This window comes from Pleurodeles waltl, chromosome 8, assembly GCF_031143425.1.
Source record: "Pleurodeles waltl isolate 20211129_DDA chromosome 8, aPleWal1.hap1.20221129, whole genome shotgun sequence".
In the NCBI taxonomy this organism is placed as follows: Eukaryota; Metazoa; Chordata; class Amphibia; order Caudata; family Salamandridae; genus Pleurodeles; species Pleurodeles waltl.
The window spans coordinates 394,750,810-394,772,208 of NC_090447.1; positions in this window are offsets into that span (position 1 = coordinate 394,750,810).

The window sequence follows — 21,399 nt, forward strand, 5'->3', positions numbered from 1 at the left end:
TTGCACAACCAGTGGTTGCATTGCCTCCTGCTCCTCCCCAGCACCCACCAGCTATTCTTCAGTTGGTTCCTATTCCTCCGGTGCAGCCTCCTCAAGGGCCACCGGCTTTGACATCTGCTCTGCCTTTACTTCCTACAACCTTGACTACTATAGCGACTACCACTCCTGGTATTGTTTCTGACACTGCTTCTGTCTCTGCCTTGTCTCATTCTGTTTTTCCTCCTGTTCATTTGTCAACCTCTCCCTCTATCCGTCAGAGAATGACAAACACTGTGACTAGTCTTTTATCCCCTCTCTTTGGGTCATTAGCTACGACCCCAGTTACAGAGCGTAAACAATTGCGTAGCCAATTGCCTGATGGTATGGAGAAAGAGACACTGAATTATTTGGCGCATAAATGGGTTACTGAACCAGCGAGATATGAACTAGAGTCTGTTATGGATGTCTTCCATCAGTGGGAAGAACCGAAACAGAGATACGTTTTTGAAAAAATGTGTACTTTTCTTTCTGAGGATTTAGAGGAAAATGGTTTGGAGCCCAATCCGCCTAAATTGTGTCGTGTACGGTTCGATTTTTCGACAGGTTTGATTGTGGTTCAGATGTCGAGAAAGCAGTTGCGATGTTATTGTCGTTTAGGACTGAAGGTGTTTCCAGGTTATTATTTAAATATGATTCTTCTGCTAAAAAGAAAGGGAAACAGTACCCCATGAGAGAAGTTCCCCCACAGTGGAGGGAAGGGGACCCAAATGCTAATCCACCTGTCCTGCCTCATTTCCAGCGTGTATGGGTACACGTTCCATGGAAGCGAGCTGAAGTTTTAGCCCTTAAGCAGACATTGCCTGATCCCCGTAAGAATCCTACAGGGTATTACAAGGAATTGTCACAGACTGCGGGGTCTTGCATTATGAATTTAGCTGACATAGACATGTTGTTTGGGAATGTTGTTCCACAGCCTTTCTGGGGAAAGATTCGCCATACAGACCATGCTCAAGAGTTAGGTGACACATGGGCTAATATTGCTGCTGCAGATGCCCGACAAATTGGTGGTGCTAAACCTGAGCCTTTAGTGACAGAGCTTCCTGGTAGAATTATTGATTACATGAAAACTATAATGCCTGCGATGCGTTTAAACTGGGATAAATTGTCTGCATGTAAGCAAAAGAAAGAAGAAACGGTATCAGATTTCTTCACCAGGTTTGAAGAAATGTTTGTGGATCACAGTGGTCAAGATATGAGCACGGAAGGTGGTCAACGTTTGTTCGTCGATAAATTTGTGCACAATCTGCTTCCTGAGTTGTGTAAAAAGTTAAAAGATTCAGAAAGTTCTTGGGCAGTTTCCTCTTCAGCACAGATATTGGCTACTGCACAATACTACGAAAATAGAGATAAAGATGAGAGAGATAGAGTAGAAAAGAAAACAAAAGATTTGAAAACGAAGGTTCTGTTACAACAAGCGTACCCACCACGTGGTGGTCAGAATAGTGGTGCACAGAACAACTATCAGAATAACTATCAGCCCCAACCGTTTCAGAGAAACTCTCAAAGAACCGAGTATGCTCAACCACGTATCCCAGTAGGTCCCAATCAGTGTTCATATTGCAAGGAAGAGGGTCATTTCAAGTATAGTTGCCCTGCTTTGCTACAGCGCGCAAATGGTACTTCTGATTTAAGAGGTCGAGGTGTTCCACAAGCACCTAGAGGAAGTGGACGTGGATATGTTCCCCAGAGCGCGCGCCCATTCCACCCTCAAAACTCAATGAACAGATTTGATCAACAGGTTAATGCATCTGGTAGGACGGCTCAGTACTATACTGATGATTACTATACAGAGGATGAGCATTTGGACAGTAATGATTGCTAGGACAGCCATAGACAAAGAGAGGGAGTTGTTTCAGTTCCAGTAGATCAGAGTGGGCCTTATGTTAAGGTGATTGCATCAGGTGTGTCAGAACCTTTTCTGTTGGATACTGGTGCTACCAAGAGTTCTATTATGCACTCAAAACTCCCTGGCGCACCTTTGTCTGGCGAAACAAATGTATCAGTAGGGTTTTCCGGCGCCCCAGTTAGAAATCCGATTTCTAACCCTATATCTCTTTCTGTTGGACCTTGTAAATTTGAAACACCCCTTATTTTGACGACAGGTTGTGGCGAGAACTTGTTAGGATTAGATTTGTTAAAGAGATTGTATGCGACATTGTATTGCTCTCCTTCTGGAGTGCAACTCACATTGGGTAAGAAAGTGGTTTCACCAATGTATTTGTCAAAGGACAGATTTCCACCAGAATTTTCGTCTCTTCCTAATACTCTTTGGGCTACTGGACCTAATGATGTAGGTCTTTTGGAAATTCAGCCATATGTGATAACATTAAAAGCCAATGTTAAAATGCCACGTATTCCCCAATACAAGATCTCTAGTGAAGGGGAAAAAGCGTTGTTGGCAATTATTCGTGATCTGATTGAGAAGGATGTAATTGAGGAGACAAGAGGCAACGTTTGCAATAGTCCTGTTTTGCCTGTCTTGAAGCATACTGACCCTACTCAGCCACCTGTTTATAGGTTTGTAATTGATCTTAGAGAGGTGAACAAAATAGTTGTGCCACAGTTTCCAGTCGTCCCCGATATCACTGCATTGTTGACAATGATTCCAGCTTCAGCCACTTGGTTCTCAGTAATAGACCTGAAAAATGCTTTCTTCAGCATCCCTATTGCAGAAGAGAGCAGGGACATTTTTGGCTTCAATTTGGGAGGACGAAGCTTCAGATTTAAGAGAGCTCCTCAAGACTATTGTGAAAGTCCATCTATCTATAGTCAGGCTTTGAAAGCACAACTTGACACTCTTATGTTACCTGATGGCGCCACTCTCATTCAATATGTCGATGATTTGCTAGTTGCCGCAGATACTAAGGAGATCTGCAAAGAAGCAACATTGTCATTATTGCGTCATTTGTCTGATTTACACCACAAAGTGTCCCTTTCAAAGTTATAGTATTGTCAAAAAGAAGTGACCTATTTAGGTCATCTCTTTTCGAAGGAGGGAAGGCAACTGACCCCAGAGAGAATCAGGGCTGTTGCAGCAATAAGTGTGCCAAGAACACAAAGAGAAGTGCGTGCTTTCTTGGGTATTACATCATATTGCAGACAATGGATACCTAATTTTTCGTTAATAGCCAAACCCTTAGTGGCATTAACTTGTAAAGATATACCAAATCCCGTCCCATGGTCTGAAGATTGTCAGAAAAGTTTTGTCGAATTACGTGATGCATTATGTTCAGCTCCTGTGTTGGGTACCCCCAACTACAGCAAGCCTTTTACATTGTATGTCCATGAGAAAGAAGGTTGTGCGTTAGCAGTTTTGACACAACAGTTTGGAGACAGGGAGCGTCCATGCGCCTATTTCTCTTCAACCTTAGACCCAGTAGCTAAGGCACTACCGAGCTGCTTAAGAGCGGCAGCGGCAGCTGCTGTTTCTATCCGCCAGTCTGCTGGTTTAGTGATGAATAACACATTAATCGTAATGGTTCCACATGCAGTGGACACGTTGTCAAACAGAACCAAGACACAGAATTTAACTAGTGCTCGATTGTCAGGTTACGAGTTGACATTGTTAGCAAGCCATGTACATATAAAAAGATGCACTACACTTAACCCAGCTACGTTATTGCCAATTGTGACGGAGTTAGATACTTCTGAACAACATGATTGTCTCCATAGAACAGAAGAAGAAACGAAAGGGAGAATAGACCTTCTGGACACTCCCATTGCAAAGAGTGATGGTACTTTGTGGGTGGATGGTTCATGCTTTAAGCTCCCGAATGGTGACACGACTGCGGCGTATGCTGTGACAACTTTGGGTACGATTGTTGAAGCTGCACGTATCCCACATAATTCAGCCCAAGCAGCTGAGTTAATAGCCCTAACAAGAGCATGTACAGTATCAAAAGGAATGAAAGTGACTATCTATAACGATAGCCAATATGCGTTTGGTGTGGCCCATAGTTTTGGGCGTTTGTGGAAGGAACGTGGGTTCCTGACCTCGCATGGAACTGAAATACAGCATGGTCAGTTGGTAAATGAGCTTCTTGATTCACTTACTTTACCGTTGCAAGTTGCGATTGTGAAGTGTAGCGCACATAAAAAGGTGACTGATGATGTTGGTCGTGGGAATGCATTTGCTGACGAGGTCGCAAAAGAAACGGCAAGGAATGTGATGAGCCGAATGTATGTCGCGGGCCCTGCAAGATGGATTGGTGATGTTGGAATGTGTGAAGACACGATAGAAAGCGTGAAATCGATTCAAGCTGAAGCCACAGAGAGAGAATTGAGTGTGTGGAGAGAAAGTACGGGTAAATTGGATGCGAATGGTTGTTGGGTCGAGTTGTCAGAACATCAAAGATGGTTGCTACCCGATGCGTATGTGCTTGCAGTAGTTACAATGGCTCATGGAATGGCTCACATCAGTGTGAAAGGGATTTGTAAGTTGTTGGCCCCAGTATGGCAAAATGCAGGAATTCCCAAGTGCGCAGAAAATGTGGTTAGAAATTGCATGGTATGCCTGAAACACAACCCTGGTAGAGGAACCCCCAACTCCAGCTGGTCATTTTGCACCTCCTACGTATCCGTTTGAGGTTTTGCAGCTAGAGTTCATCCACATGGAGAGGTGCAACAACTTAAAATACGTACTCGTTGTTGTTTGTGCCTTTTCAAGATGGGTGGAAGCCTATCCCCTAAAAGACAATACTGCGCTATCCACAGCCAAAGCCCTTGTGAAAGAGTTCTTCCCTAGATTCGGAATGCCGAGAATGATCTGGAGTGACAATGGAAGTGAATTTGTGGGTCAAGTGATGAAGAAAGTATGCGAAGGGCTAGGCATAAACCAAAAGTTTCACGCTGCAAATCACCCCCAATCAGCTGGATTAGTGGAGTGCTATAATGGCACTCTAAAGCTAGAATTGGCCAAGATACAAGCGAGCTCTGGTCTCAAATGGCCTGACGCTCTACCCTTAGCACTCCTATCAACCAGAATGACTGTGCATTCACAAGTGAAACTTAGTCCTTATGAAATAATCTTTGGCCGCCCGGCCAATATATGGGGAGTGCCTAGGCCCAAGAAGTTCAGCGAGATAGAGCATCCTGTCTTGCTTGACTATCTGTATGAATTGACAGCTAAATTGCGTGTCTTACATCAACAGGTCCACGACACCCTGCCTCCGGTCTCTGAATCTCCAGGTCATCCCATTGAGCCTGGATCCTGGGTTTTAATAAAGAACTTTCAGCGAATCAAAAACGAGCAGCCCAGGTGGACCGGACCGCACCTCGTTCTTCTCTCCACAAGATCAGCTGTTCGAGTAGAAGGGAAGAAACACTGGATCCATGGGACCCATTGCAAAAGGGTACCCCTACCTCTGCCATATGACCGGTGGGTCCAGGAAGGTGTCGCCGACTCAGAGACTGAAACCGTGCCACGTTTTCTGCCTTTCTGCGATGCACGAATAAAAGGAACACTCATTGAGAAAGAAAGTGATGACATTTTACAATCAGCAGTATCACCGTCAGTTCGATTGGACACTACAGAACCTGAACTCCTTTTTCAGGACCACACGATACATGGGACTAACCGTTATAATCTACGACCAAGAATAAAGGACAAATAAAACAGTTTACTTTTCTTCCCTTTAGCAAAGTTCTCCAATATGGAAATTATTTTTGAATAACTTTTTGCTTTTTTTGTGTTTTTTGAACCTCCATCCGGGTTCAGCTGTAGGATCGTGGCTGAAAAGACTTAGGGGGGTAGCCTGTGGACACAAGGTCTACAGGTCTGGTTTGTTCTAGGGCGGCCTGGAACATTCAGAACACTCCTAAGTGAAGTAAACCAACCGCCACGAACGGCAACGGTTAGAGGATGGAATCTTTCCAAAATGGAGAACATGTTAAAAGACTGAGTTTCAAGAAGAGAATATGTGAAACGATAACCAGGAAACGGTTTTTGCTGCTGTGCATTTTTATATTATTTAGTATACTTATGTTTTTTATAGGATATATTTTATTCTGTTTTAACGTGATATTGGCACCCACTACCTCGTCTGCACCTCCTCCTTCCACTGTTTCCCCACATTCTTTTCAACTCCTCCCTAAACATGAATCTGCTAGGAGACTAGAGTTCATTAATAACTCCTTCATCCAGCTTTTGCACCAACACCAACTAGTGATAAATACAACTAACTGTTGGGTGTGTGGCCTTATGCCTCACACAGCAGATAAAGGTATCCCTTATCTGATCCTGCCTTTCAGCCACAATGGTTCCGTGTGGGCTTTCAGAACGATATTCATCTATGCACACTACCCCCTACATTTTGCGGAAGACAACCCTAAGAAAAATGCTTTAGTTAAAGGTATCATAGACATGATGAAGGACAATATCTTCTACGAGACTATCCCCAGAGATGAGACAATGGCATATATAGGATGGAACATGACCGGATATGAAGCCACAATGAGTGAGAAACAGCAAGCTAAGATATCTTCCCTGATTTGGGTTGTACCCCATCAGGGTCACCTGTGTCTGCAAGGAACTGGCAAGAATCCCAGAGCTCAGCTAGGGGAAAGCGTCTGCACTGAGACATATGTCTTCGCATCTCAGACCTCCCCTCCGCTCTTGGCAGCTAAGGGTACCTATTTCATCTGCCATGATAGAGCCTTTACATGGTTGCCCCCTGACTTTTCGGGCACATGCTTCGTTTCGTTCCTGTTGCCCCCTACCTACACAGCAGCGGCAGATTACCACAAGACAAGGATAGTTAGAGGCGTCTTCAGTGAAGAAGACACTGCAGGACAAGAATTTGGGGACTTCGTAAAGGGTTTTCTGCCGTTCTGGGGACAAATAAGTAACAGCAGGAGTATAAGGCAATTGATAAGAGTGGTTGAATCCACCGTGGCTGAAACCGCTGGTGCCCTTGGTAACTTGACTGCTGAGCTCCAGTCGGATCGTCTTATGACCCTTCAGAACAGGGTCGCATTAGATGTCATACTTGCAGACCGGGGTGGAGTATGTACATTGATCCAGTCGAGTTGCTGTGTTTTTGTCCCAGATAACGCTCCAACAGTATACCAGGCCATCTCCAAACTGCATAGAATTTCCGAATCTATTCATTTAGATAAAGGAGATTGGTCAATAATGGGATGGCTCTGGGAACTGATATCAGCATGGGGATGGAAGATTCTGATGGTCATTGGGATGATCTTGGTCATTCTTTTTCTGTTCTGTCTATGCGTGCAGTGTGCTCCTGCGATATGTGGCCTCTGTGTTACATCATGCATAAGGAAACCTGCACCAAGAGACGAGCTAAGTACTAGGATGATGTTACAGCAACATCTCAACGACTTTAGAAACATAGACCTGGACTCAGATTAGCATGAGAATAGGTTTATTGCCTATGTAAGGGCAAAAGGAGGGTTTGTGGTTCTAAAAATTCTGGACCCATGTAATTTACTTTGCCACAACAGTACGATTTTAGTATCAAAAGACCGATAATGACTAGTACACTAAGCATGAGCATTTTCGCTCAATTCCAGCAGCGTTTTCACCTCGAAATCGCCATTTTCGTCCTGCACTCGTGGCTCCCATTTTATACACGGCAGCCATTTTAAAAGTTGCCCTCACATAGGCTTATAATACAGTCGGATTTGATTCCAAGGACACGTACACCTTGATTTACTTTTCTCTGACCTGGGCAAGCTGGAACCATTGCCTCAGGCCAAACCTGTTTGGTCAGTCCCTCTCCCAGTGGCCGAATCAGATAGCATCAAGGCACACCATGCCATAAAACCCTTATTATCGCTCACACACCCTGCCTAATCTTGCTCACACCTGCACCTGCTCTTTTCTTCTTCCTACTTTACGAGGGGGAGGTGCCCGTTTTTATTGGGGGTCCACACTTATCTGATGTGAAATTCTAGGCCTTGCCGGGTAATTTATTATGGGTTGGATGACATGAAATATGAGGTTTCATCATGACACTGTTTTTTCCTTTGTAGTGAAAACATGTGAATGACCAACCAAAATGTCAAGAATGTTTGCCTGAAGCTTAAAAAACTGTATATAAGGAAACCTGATTTTGCATTGACACAAGTCTCCTGAGAACATACAAACCGTGCTGTTGTACTTCTAGGACGCTTGTTGCTTGGTTGCAGCCAATAAATTTGATCTTTGACTTCACCTAGAAGACTCTGAGTTTCTGTGGTCTGAATCAGGAAAGTACCCGAGGTCTTTGGGTGTACCCTGGCACCGCTGGGTTACCGGATCAGTACCGGTTCTGAAAAACCCAGTACCTCAAGACAAAGTTGGTTCATCAGTGGGGTTGAGAAATGAGAACAGAATCGAAGATCATTCTTTGTAAAGAATTAGCTTCAAATGTAATTTTTGTTAAGGAAATTTAGAATAGGGTTTTAGGAGTATAGTCAACTCAATGACAGTCAATCATGCTAGTACCATAAGTTATCTGATTTAAGTACAATGTTACTGCGTTTGCCTGTTATATAATAATAAGGTGGAGATTAATTGTACTACCAATCTATTTATTTTATCTTTTTTATTTCTTACATCAGCAACCAAGGGCAAGAAGAGGGGCTTGCAAGAGCTGGGGAGTCGCCGAGCACCAGCGCCAAAGCTGAGGGCTCTGCTCATCCCAGTAAGTCCTATTATTTAATATTATTATTATTTCTGTAACTTTTACCTCTGCCTACTATTATACTCCTTTTAATATTTTGCCTTGTTTACATTTTTCATACTGTCTCCTTTTTTCAACTCCCTGATCCAATGTTTTTTTTAATTCCTGTTATCCCTCCACTATCATTTTTTTCTGTCTTTCATTGGCCATTTTCATTCCACCCCTACATTGAGCTTCAATGATTCCAAGTCATCATCATCATCATAGGCTATAGCTCTGCTCCTCCATTATGCTAGGTTTTTGGTTGACTTGACGACCTGGCTTTTCTAACATTGTGAACCAACCAAATGCCCAGAGTGATATTTTTGATAGAACATACTGCAGTGCTAACCGAACTGTAACGCAGTATTGCAGTGGCATTGTTTTATTAAAAATATGAAGGGGCGATTTACCTGGCCTCTAAAAACTGTATAATGTTTTTATCTAGCCACATTGACCACCAGTGGAGCTGGCTCAAGTTACGCTGCTGGAGCAGATGGAGCAGGGAGAGAAGCTGGGCAAGCAGGGGTAAGTCACATTGCTTGCTAATTGACTATTACTATTACTCAGTAGCTACAAGGGCATTGTCGTCAATGTGAACCCCCCATGTTACAGCTACAGTGGTGGTTGTTTTACTTATGGCCTCTTCTATCTGCAACTTAGCAAAAGCACACATAATGTACTCTAAAAATGATGGCTTGATGGAAATTTGAAATAACTGAAGATTAAAAGAAAGGATGGTTGAACTGAGTTAAAGAAAATTATGTGTGGGTGGGTGAAAGGATGCGCTGGTGAGCATTGGCTAAATGGATGGATGGGTGGGAGTATGATGGAAAGAAAGGGTGGATACTGAATAGATGGAAAATGGATTGTGGATTTTGGTGAAACACTGGATGAGAGAAAGTAAAGCTTAGATCATGCTGGCTACGGGTGAAGATAGTAGGAATAATGAAAGGATGGTTGAATAATTGATTGGATGAATACACAAGGTAGCTCTTCTATTGAGGGGCATGCTACTCTCCTACTTTGCTTACTTTGTGTTATATGGTTTCAAAGCTGTGGGCCAAAGTGGAGAGTATTTTGATTTGTGTTCTAGTCCCTTGACTTCTTGTATTTGTTAAACGAGGCGGATATGTATCCACTCATCATTATCATTCATTAACCCCCTTCCTACCCATGGCATTTCGCCACCCGTGACCAGAGAAGTGCAGTATGGTTCAATATATGCCTGCAGTGTAGGCTGTGCAACGTATGTCTGCTTCAGTTAATGTGGCATTTACAAAGATTTCAATGCATTGCAAACCAAACACAGAAGGTGTGATGATTTCGCATTGCCCCTTTGTCCCTCAGTCACTTCTTAGTGCTTCACTCCTTTATTCTCTCCTAAATTCTACTGTACCAGAAAACTAAGCAAAATGAAAAACCCGTTCTTGGCATGTGCCACATTTTTATGGCTATGTGAAGTGTTTCCAAAATTTATTTCAAGGTTTCCCATAGCAGATTTATTTTATGCCTGTTCAGATTTTTCCCTTTAGACCTTGGTATATACAGTGACAGAATAAGCCAAAACGTACACACATGATGAATTGATGATCAGTGACACCCCTCTATTCTATAGCAAAAGCTTTACCTACCACCCTAATCCCTCTGCCTTACTTTGCAGTAGACTAAGTCAAGTTTCCTTTCCACACAGACCAGCAAATTAATTTGTTGGAAAGAGTTTGTGGTGGTGGGTGAGGCCAGTGCTTAAAGTGGGACTAGTTAGTGCCCCATTTGAATTAAAGTTTTGCATAAGGGATGTTCTGTGACGAATGTGCCGAATACAATCTATATAGCCCTTTCCCTTCCTTGTAGTGCAGTGCATCATTTTCTACTTATAGCAGACAGGATAAATATATCGCCATTTAATACATGACTTGTGCTACATATCTTATTAATTCATCTGCCTCTCTGGAGTCAGGGCAGAAACTAAATGAGAGACATGCGAGGAAGAACAGGGCCATTGGAATAAAAAGATAGATAAATGTCAACTACAGCTGATCCAGCTGCAGACAGTAGCAAAGTACCTGAAGTGCTGGTTAGCATGCCCCCATTAATTTGGCACAACAATTTGTACTCCATAGTGCATAATGCGTTACTCATAAATGAGATATAATTCATTTTTATTTTTCCACTAAAAGTGTGTGTTTAGTTACTAAAAAGCCTTTGAAAGAAAACAAAATGAAAACACTGTTTTTTTAAATCTTGTATTGTTCTGCCTTCATTCTTTTCTACCAGACAGTTAGTGCTTTTTATGTGAGGCACTTGTGGGTAAACAAATACAATTGGACCTGTGACTCATTTAATCATAATCACATCAAATTCCATTGTGACTAGGGGACCAGCTATGTAGAGCAACTATGCCACCCACTACATACTTTTGAAGAAGTGTTTGTTCAGATCACTGTTTACAATGTGTCTTTTTCATTTTTGTTTTTCTCCGTACAGCTACTCCTGCTGGACGACCACCATCCAGGCAGGAGATAACGGCCCGTCTGCAGTGGAAGAGGCTGGAGAACATCAGGCCTAATACTGGTGGCTCGTGATCCTGGAGGAGGAAGAGGGTAAAATAGCTGCCTCGGATCCATGACCCAGCTCTGAAGCACACCAGCCACAGAGTCCCAGCCACTACAGTGCCACCGCCAGCTGTCAGGGTCCCTGACTGCATCTGCTGCCCCCCACTCCTGTTCTGACAGGGCATTGCTCCACTATATCCTGCAGTGGATGGACCAGATGGAGAGCTGGCTCACCAGGATCAAGAATAGCTTGTACCAGCTCCGTACCCATATAGACAGTGCCCTTTCCGAGACCTTTTTTATTTTTTTCCTTTGGTGGGAGTGACTTGTTGTGGGTGAAGAGGGTGAGGTGGGAGTTGGGACAGGGTTTTCATATTGGACTTTTCATTGGAAATTTTGGGGACGGACCTATTAGTTTGGAAAGGGGCGGGCCTATTGAGGGTGGAAAGGGTAGGTTTTTGTATTTGTTTAAAATGAAAAAGGGAATAATTTATTTTACTTGATTTATGCCTCAAATGTTTATTTTTATGTTTTAGTTTACACTGCTGTCTTTAAGTGTAGCCTGTTTTTAAAATCTCTGCAACTATATTAATCACTAAGGGATGATTGCCATTGCGCTGCCAGCTGTCAGGGTCACTGAATGCACCTGCTGCCGTCCCCTCCCTTTCTAACAGGGATTTGCTCCACCTTATCCTGCAGCAGGTCTACCGGGTGGAGAGCTGGCTCACGAGGTTTGAGCAGAGCAAACCATGTAGACAGTGCCCTCTTCTGAGCCCTTTTTAAATTTTTGTTTTGGTGGGAGGGACTTGTAGGTGGAGAGGGTGAGGTGGGAGTTGGGACAGGGTTTTCATATTGGACTTTTGGGGACAGGGCTATTTGTTTGTGTAGGGGGTGGGCCTGTTGTGGATGGAAAGGGTGGGTTTTTATATTTGTTAAAAATAAAAAAGGGATACTTTATTTTACTTGATTAATGCCTCAAATGTTTATTATGGTGTTTTAGTTGCACTGCTCTCTTTTAGTGTAGCCTGTTTTTCAAATCTGCTAACAAAAGGTATGCAATTTACTTATACTCTTGCTCTATTGCCTTCTGCTACTATATTGACCACTAGGGGATGATTGCCATTGCTGCAGGCAGTACTTAGCGTCACTGACTGCACCTGCTGCAGTCCCCTGCCGCTCTGACAGGGATTTGCTACACCTTATCCTGCAGTGGTTCTACTGGGTGGAGAACCGGCTCTCCAGGATCGAGCATAACCTGGGCCAGCTCCCAAACCATATAAACAGTACCCTCCTCTGAGCCCTTTAAAAAAAAAAATGTTTTGGTATGAGGGACTTGAGGGTGGGGAGGGAGAGGAGGGAATTGGGACATGATTTTCATATGGGACTTTTTATTTGACTTTTTGGGAACAGGCTATTTGTTTGGGTAGGGGTGGGCCTGTTATAGGTGGAAAGGTTGGGTTTTTTTGTATTTGTTAAAAAAAGGGGGATCATTTATTTTACTTGACTTATGCCTCAAATGTTCATTTTGGTGTTTTAGATTGCACTGCTGTATTTTAGTGTAGTCTGTTTTTAAATCTGCTAGAAAAAAGTTAGTCATTTACTTATACCCTTGCTCTATTGCCTTATGCAACTATATTAACTACTAGGGAATAATTGCCATCACCTAATTTGCCTACAAAAACCTAGAAAGACACAGACATCATCTTCAGTAGAAGGTAATTACTAACTAAACAAGTTTACTTCAATCCATAGTTCTTCTCTTACCTGAATAGATAAAGCAAGGGAGTCTTCCTACTGCAGGGGTTTTCGCAAGGTGCCATCTTAAAGGGGTGGTAGGTAGTAGGAGTAACAGGCTAGCTTACTAACAGAGAAAATAGAAGGTACCTCTCTCACTTATGCAACCTCCAACTGCAGAATTTAATCAAAGGATTAAACATCACTGTCAACTAGATTGAAAGAAAACAGAGAGTTAGTGGGTCATATTATATCATAACTTTAGGAAGACTGAGACCCAACTATCACAACTACAGTATTTGACGCACAACAAAGAAGACCTGATATTATAACTAAAAACTAGCAATATCAACTTCTTCTGAGCAATGGTGGGGAGTCAGTATTTAAAAACTAGGCTTAGGAAATGAAATCATAGAGTCAGCAGAAATGGGCTCAGAGTTAAGAGTGGTTGGACAAGGTTAAGTGTTTACGCAACACACAACACAAAGCATGCATGATGATGTTGATGGTACCGGTGTGGAATATTGCTCAGGTAATCAAAGGTCATGCAGTGACAACCTTCGCCCCAGCATGTGTGTGATCCATTTATGGTGTAAAATTAAGTCACACCTCAATAAATCGCATAGCCAGGGAGAAGAGGGTTTGGGGCTCAACGAATGGATGGAAAAGGGGATTTTTGTTGGAACGTGTGACAAAGACAAACACTATACAAAAGAAATCATGACAATATTCATCAGGGCACCAAACAGCACACCATCATCAATCTGTTGTGGAAGTAAACAATGAGGGCATAAGTATGACATTGTTAGGTTAAATGCATTGCAAACACTCCATCTGCCCCAGAGTGACTCAAGATAGTAGATCTCTAAATGTTATGTCTTCTTGGTTTGAAAAATAGAAATGATTGAGGATTGAAGTTAACTCATCAAGTTCTAAAAAAAGCTGATTGTTAAAAGGCAAATTACATTGTATTGCCAAATTAGGCTGTACAGCTGGCTGAACCTGTCCGGTAGATAAGCTGGCTACTGAGCTTTTACCTAATTTTGTTCATGCAGGAGAGGACTAGGAGGAGGCCTGCATATTGAAGAAAAAAACAGTGACTGTATTGAAAGGAGAAGGACAAAAGGAAGCAAGGTTAGCTTCATGTGGAGTCAGGAGTGTACCAAAAAGACTTAGAGGCAGGACAAAAACATATAAGAAGTGTTGCGTTTCAGCCAGCAATGCAGCAAGAACATACTCAGCTGCATTTCCAAAATCAACCCACCTTTCTCCAGTCCATAGAGTTGAGTAAGTACTAGGCATCCGAGTCTTTGCCATCATTGTGGTTTCTCTTTGTAGTCAATAACGTTCTTCTTCTAGCTGTTGAGGTAGTCCCGCCCTGAGTCCTTCCATCGTCTTCCTCCTGATTCTGAGTAACTCCGTCCCAGTCCCAAGCTGAGTAAGGTAGACCTGTGTAGTGCACTGTTTTGAAGTACAAACAGTGAAACAGAACTGAAGTATTTTGTGTATATTTGTGTTTGGTAACAAAAGTGACTAGTCTGGTCTGAGGAACGAGAAAAATAGGAGTTCACTAAGTTTGAAAGACCAATCACTTTCAGGAAATATTTATCGCCCATCATCACCCAAACATTGCAAATCATCAGAATCAAGTTTATAAATTTGATGAACCCCCTCACTCACTGTCAGCCACCACATACATCATCAATTATCACTCACAAACACTCATATATCACCACTCATTGATGTAATAGTAGTGACCTCTTGCAATCAAAGCAGGGTGGTTGAACAAAACATTGGGCCAGATGTACCAAGAATCCACTTTGCGATTCTCTAATAGCGATTTTTAAGAAATCGCTATTTCAGTGTCGCAAAATGGTATGTATCATATTTGCGATTTGGTGGAAAACTGCTTCTTCTCACTAACCACTTTTCTGGGATTAACATTCTTTGGGGCCATCTACAAGTACTGCACAAGCAGAAGTGATTTGAGGACTAAACTGTACAGGACTTCTCTCTGGCAGTAGTGCAGGTGATGTGGCATCTCTTGTCTTATGCACCCAAAAGCAAGAAAAATATGTAGTTAGTGAAACATGTCATTGTTGCAGGTTGAAATATTACAGACAAATGGAGTCTTAGTGTGATTTGTTACTTTTGTAATAAAGACCAATTTTATCAAATATTGTAGAGTCGAACCATACCACCAATTCAATTTCAAATGAGGCAGCACAACATGTAGATATAGCTCTTTGCTTTATCTCCATATGTTTTAAAATGAAATACCTATGGCAGTGAGAGAGAAGTGCATGAGCAAATGGAATAATCCTTAAAAACCTATGGCAGCAAAGTTGTTCAGGGGAAATTGAATAATCATTAAAAACATGAATTGCTTCAGGTATTTGTCTCCAGAACGCCATAACCAGGGTGTCAAGGAGGAAATGGAATTATTAAACACCTAAAGAACCCGAATGCTGTGTGCCTTTGGTGGATGGATGGATGGATGGATGGATGGAGTAATGGATGTGGATGAATGGATGGATCAAGACAAAATGCAGAATTAAATGAAATAAAAAATTAAACACACAAAAATATAAAAACTTTTAAAAAATAATATTAAAAATAAGAAATTCAAAAAAACAAAATAAAAAAGTAAAATAAAAAATATATGTTTTTTTACAAAATAATACAAAAAAATAAAAATAAAAAATGTAACTACAAAATAAAAATACAAATTAAAAAATAAACTTAAAATCAACAAATGATCAGTAATTAACAATGTTTGTTTGTACGGCTATGGCCAGCACACGCTGGCTGGATGGAAAAAATGGCTGCCAGCCACATGGTAAAACAACAACAAGGAGCAAGGAGCGTGGCAACAAAGAACACACGAAAGCCAATAGCAAAGCAACACTGGCTAGCTGGACAAAATATTTGCCAGCCACATAGTCAAACAACAACAACCAAAGAGCAAGGAGGCATGGGGAAAAAAGAAAGAACACATGCAAGCCTATAGGAAGGGAACACCTTACTGCATGCACAGAATGGCCGCCAGCCACGTGGTCAAACAACAACAATAAGGAGCAAAGAGACATGGGGACCAAAGAAAGGACACAGGCAAGCCTATGGCAAAGGCACACTGGCTGTGTGCACAAAATGCCTGCCAGCCACATGGTCATACATCAACGGCGCATAAGGAGGCATGGAGGACAAAGAACACATGCAAGCCTATGGACATAGACTGCACAAAATGGCCCCTGGAATAGAGAACAAAGACAAATGGTGGACAATGCCAAACACACACACACACACACATACACACACTGGCCATAAGGAGGCATGGTAATAAAACTGAAGAAAATACTAACATTAATTCAGCAATGCAAAATGTGAAAATTAAATGAATTATACAAAATTCACAACAACAGTACACACATTCTCCTATGCCATCAAATATTACCAAAAAACATACACTTTTTGCAAAAAAAGAAATGCAAAAAGTAGCCAACATTTTTAATTTAATCCAATACCATCCCTGCCCTAAATGAAGTTTTAAAAACAGATACCACTGAAATATTTATTTCATGCACTGATGTCTACTAATACTGGGCCTACTGGCTAGATGGCCCTTTGGAAATCTAGGCCACATAGTAAAATAATATTGTAAATGTTACAAACATGTAGGAAAGGACAGGTACTGAGCTGTGTAACAATTCTCCTTTACAAAAGATGAAAAAGCAATGAAATGCAAAATAAATAATTAGGGCCAGACTTAAACTCCAGGCCACCCACTACTATACAAATTAAAGAAATATTGGTGCATGTGCAAACAAATAAACAACAGCCTAATTCAATAGTTTTGGAACTTACTTTTGTGATGTCACAAAAACAAAGGGCCTCATTACGTGTCTGGCAGTCTTAAAACCACCAAGACTTGCGGTGGCTTTCAGACCACTGCATTCCTGGCAGTGGACTGCTGCCACTGCCAGGAACATGGTAACCGATGGGTTTGCGGCAGTTGGAGTCGTGGTCAGCCACTGTGGCATGGAGTTCAGTGCATCCATGCTGATCATGCGTCCTCTTTCCACCAGCCTTTTCATGGGGGGTCCCGTCCATGAAAAGATTGGCAGAAAGCCAGTGCTGGGACCACAGGGGTGCACCTGCACTGCTCATGTCCCTGCCATCACCCTTGGAATGCGCACTGTCTGCACTGCAGCCAGTGCGCATCCCAAGGGTGCTAGTGCCACGGCATTGGCCTCGGCTCCCTTAAGGGAGCCGAAGCCAATGCCGTGGCACTGTTTCCACCAGTCTGACCGGCGGAAATATTGTAATACGATGATTCCGCTGGTCATCCCGGTGGAAACATTGCAATATGACTATGGAGGTGACCAGTATGACAGCAGCCTCCTCCATGGGAATTTGGCGGTCTGCTCATTACAACTGCCAGAGATGTAATAAGGACCTAAGTCCTTAAATTCAACGGTATATCCAGAAAATAAAGAGAATGATCCTTCCACCTCGAAATCCAAGTGAAAAGTGACCACAAGATGTAAAAAACACTTGGAGGAGCCTGATAGGCAGGAATAGGAAGTTGGAGTCTCTAGGGCACTACCTTCTTGTGTGGAAAAAAGGCTTCTCAATCTAAAAGGCAACCTGAAGGGTCAGTTGGAGGAGAAAGTTAACTCAAAATCCACGTTTTTACTAGAGTAAAAAATCTTCTCCGGGTGCATTTGCGCTTGCAAGCAGGACTGTTTTGGCCGCCATCATGGCTGGAAGCAGCGCAACTGAACTTGAAACCTTGTGCATGGGGCCAGAAACAACACAATAGAATACAAGATGTTGCATGCGCTCACTAGTGGCCTAGGAGTATTGTGGCGCTTGAGAGAGGTTGCCAAAACACAACCTCTTGTGAGTGAAAGAACTGAGCTCCACGCCAGATTGTGGAATTCGAGTACTGTGTGCTGCCTGGTATAGGACAAAGTGCCCAAGGTCTGCAAACTTCACTGACGGAGCTGAGTTCTATACCCAAGCCTAGTTTTCCACAAGCTTAGGAGTCTCCTATCTCTGAATTTATCAACCCAAACACAGAGTCCCTTCAACATTTCCTAACAACTGCTATTGTACAAAAACTCATAGTCACACTTTCTGCACAGTTATACAAGATTTAACCAGCTTCCTCTCTTGAGAATCTAAATTCACTAATGTGGGATCCAAAAGCCACCACAGAGGTTGCCACACAGTACTTTTAAAGATAAACATAAAGATGATTTACTACAGAGGTTACTCTGAGCTGTGTGGAAGTTTCCCACATGCCCCTGAGGAAAGAGCCGCTCAGTCTAGTCCTGAAGTAATGAGTAAGGAGCTTGCTGTCATTTCAGATACGTTACTAACTGTATTTCACTTCCTATGAGGTATATATTCAATAGAAGATGGAAGAACCCATAGTTGGGGTTTCATTTGTGACTCCGTATTTGAATAATTCCTCATTTTGATGAACCAGTATTTACACAAGCCTCTTCCATAGGCCATGAGGTCACAGTATGGTTATGGAACCAGAGAGAAACTGGCTTGATCACATAATGTCAAAAAAACATTCAACCTTGCTTCAATGCAGTTAATGGCTTTTTTCTCCACCTCCAACCGAAAGCATCTCTCCTGATGTAACCATTAGCAATTAGGATCATAGCCATCTTTGTCTTTTGTCTGCTTTCCTATCTAAGCCAGCTGGGTGTGCTCATGCGACAAAAAGAATGCCTGGGTCCCTTAAATTAGCCTCCCGTTTAGGTGCCTCTGTAGTGATTGTCTTTACACTGCTTCCATTACAGTTCTGATAGTCCAAGTCAGCTCAGTACTCCGATGCACTACAGCCCCCCTACCTATCTGCTGGAAGACCAGATCTAGCTGGAGTCCTAGATCAGAATTCATGACTGGACCATGAATAGCACTGGTATGTTCTGGGTTTTAAAGTTTCAGGTACCTTATTGAGAAACAGTTATGGTGTCAGGTCAGAGCACGCATTGAGATAGCAAATAAGTCTCACTTGGGGTGAAATGAAAGTGGTTTGGTAAAGTTGGTCATGATTTGTGTGCACAAAATAGGACTTGATAGAGCATAAATATAGAGTCATTATACCTTACTATTTGCTGCAATCTGCAGGTGCCCAATACAGGTTGCATGCCTGTCATCGTTTCTAGAGGTCCCTTGAGTCAGGTACAAAATCAGACTGCAGTACTTTAAGCCTTAGGTAGAAGTCCGTCAAGTCAGACACAAAAGCAAGCTGCAGTCTCTTAAGCTATTAGAGGTTCAGCACTCCAGATACAAGGGCAGTACCCTAAGTATTTACTAGACCCATACTTGAGAAAATAATTCTTGCTGTTGATAGAGCTTACATTTTAGTGACGTCCCTTGTGTCACAAAAGACATCAGGATGGGACAAGTTTAAGTTTATGACAGTAAAAGAGAGAAAAACTAGCGTAGAAAGCTGCACTGACACCAATTTTAAATGTGCAATTACTTGTATTTCAAAGTTTGATTAGTTACGTTTTGAATTTAGTCACATGTTAGAAAGGTAAAACTGATGTTAAAATTTAATATAGACTCTAGACTAACAGTGCATATAGAAACAGTATTGATTAATGAAAGATTGATCAGTTTAAAAATACGTGCAAGTGAGAGAAATGCACTTCTCTGTTATACTTAATGGAATGCAATAACACTTTTTTTGTTTGAGATCAAATGTATTACTCACACTGATATACTACTTTTAATGTTGATTTTGTAAGTTTGCATATTATATGTGTTTTACTAAAACATATTAATTAAATGCATTTCATCATTTTCTCTTGTGTAGCATAAGTAAAGCCTATAGAGCTTGCATTTTGCAGTCATGAAAAAGTGTTCCACTGTTTTTCATAACGTGAAGTCTCCTTCCAGATTTCGTTCCCATGAGAAGCAAAGTTGTCTTGTAATAGATCTATTGATTAAACGTGGAAGAGATGTACCCATTTGTCCTTTGAAACATTATTGCAGCAACGTGGACTGAGATTTCATAGATTTGTTTCAAACCTGCTTGGAGTCACACGGAAAGGAGATGTTCCAACGACATGCCTGAGAAGAGAAGTGTTTGTTTCAATTTGGAGTCTTACAATTACCCTGATTGGTTGATGCCTATTCAACATAACATGAACTGACATGGTTGATGCCTATTCAATGTAACATGGCAAATCAAATTATTTCTGTCATTTGAATTTTCAATGGACATTTAAAGTCTGGTCAGTCTGCAGATATTTCCTGAGCATTCCTATACAGATGCTTGCAGGTGCCTTGCTTATTTTGATGTCTTGTTGATGAAGATTCCCTGGATGCTGTATCCCTTGGAGAGGTATCTTCCTTTCTGCCATTTTCCCTTATCCTGAAATGCCCTTTTTAGACATAGTAATTCTTTTTGCCCTTTTAAAAGACTTTTTTCTGAGCTTCTGATATGCTGACACTTTTTACCTATCTTTTGCAAACCTAGGGCTTCATTATGAGTTAGATGGTCAGACTGCCAAACCACCATATTGGCAGTCCTGAAAAGATCGCCACACCTGCGGTCTTCCAGGCTGCCCTATTATGAGTCATGCAGGCAGGACCACTGACTATCAAGAAAAAAAGGCAGACCCCCAGCAGCGTAGCAGAATGGACATAGGCAGTCTGACCTCCAGCGCCATCAGCGCCACGGCCAATCTCCGAGCATACTACCTTACCAATAGCGGCAAGGACAACAATGGTTTGCAGTCAGCAAAGTAACAGACAGCTGCACATTGGATTAATAAAAAACAACACAGCTGACACACATTGGCCAAGTGGACACGCCTGCAAAGGACATTATAAAACATACCCCTTCACAGACCACAATCCCTTGCATTTACAAAGTAAGACAAACAAGCCTGAGTAACTTTAATCTGTAGAGTATATAGATCAGGCACTCCTTTTTTCACCATCCCATTGAGCACCCTGCACACACTTTTGTCCGTTAACCCCCTGTTACGCTTCCTTTGTTATATAAGTCCTTGTCACCCTTGATATTTCTTTTCACCATATCACATTAAAAAAATCCCCGTTTTCCTGAAGATGGGTGAGGAGTCCTGGTGGATGGAATCATAATAGTAGAGCCACAAGTCCAGCACACTCCTATCAGTAGGAAAATGGAAATGTGGGAAAGGATCGTCCACAGAGTAAATGCTGTAGGCACTAACCTGTGCACAAAGGAGGACATTAGGAAGAGGTGGAACGACCTCAGGGGCAAGGTCCATTCCTTGGTCTCCAGGCACCAGCTAAAGGCCAAGAATACTAGCGGTGGCCCTCCCAGTGCCTCATTAATACTCTTTCCCTGGGAGGAGAAGGTCCTGGCCATCCTGCATACTGAGGGCTTG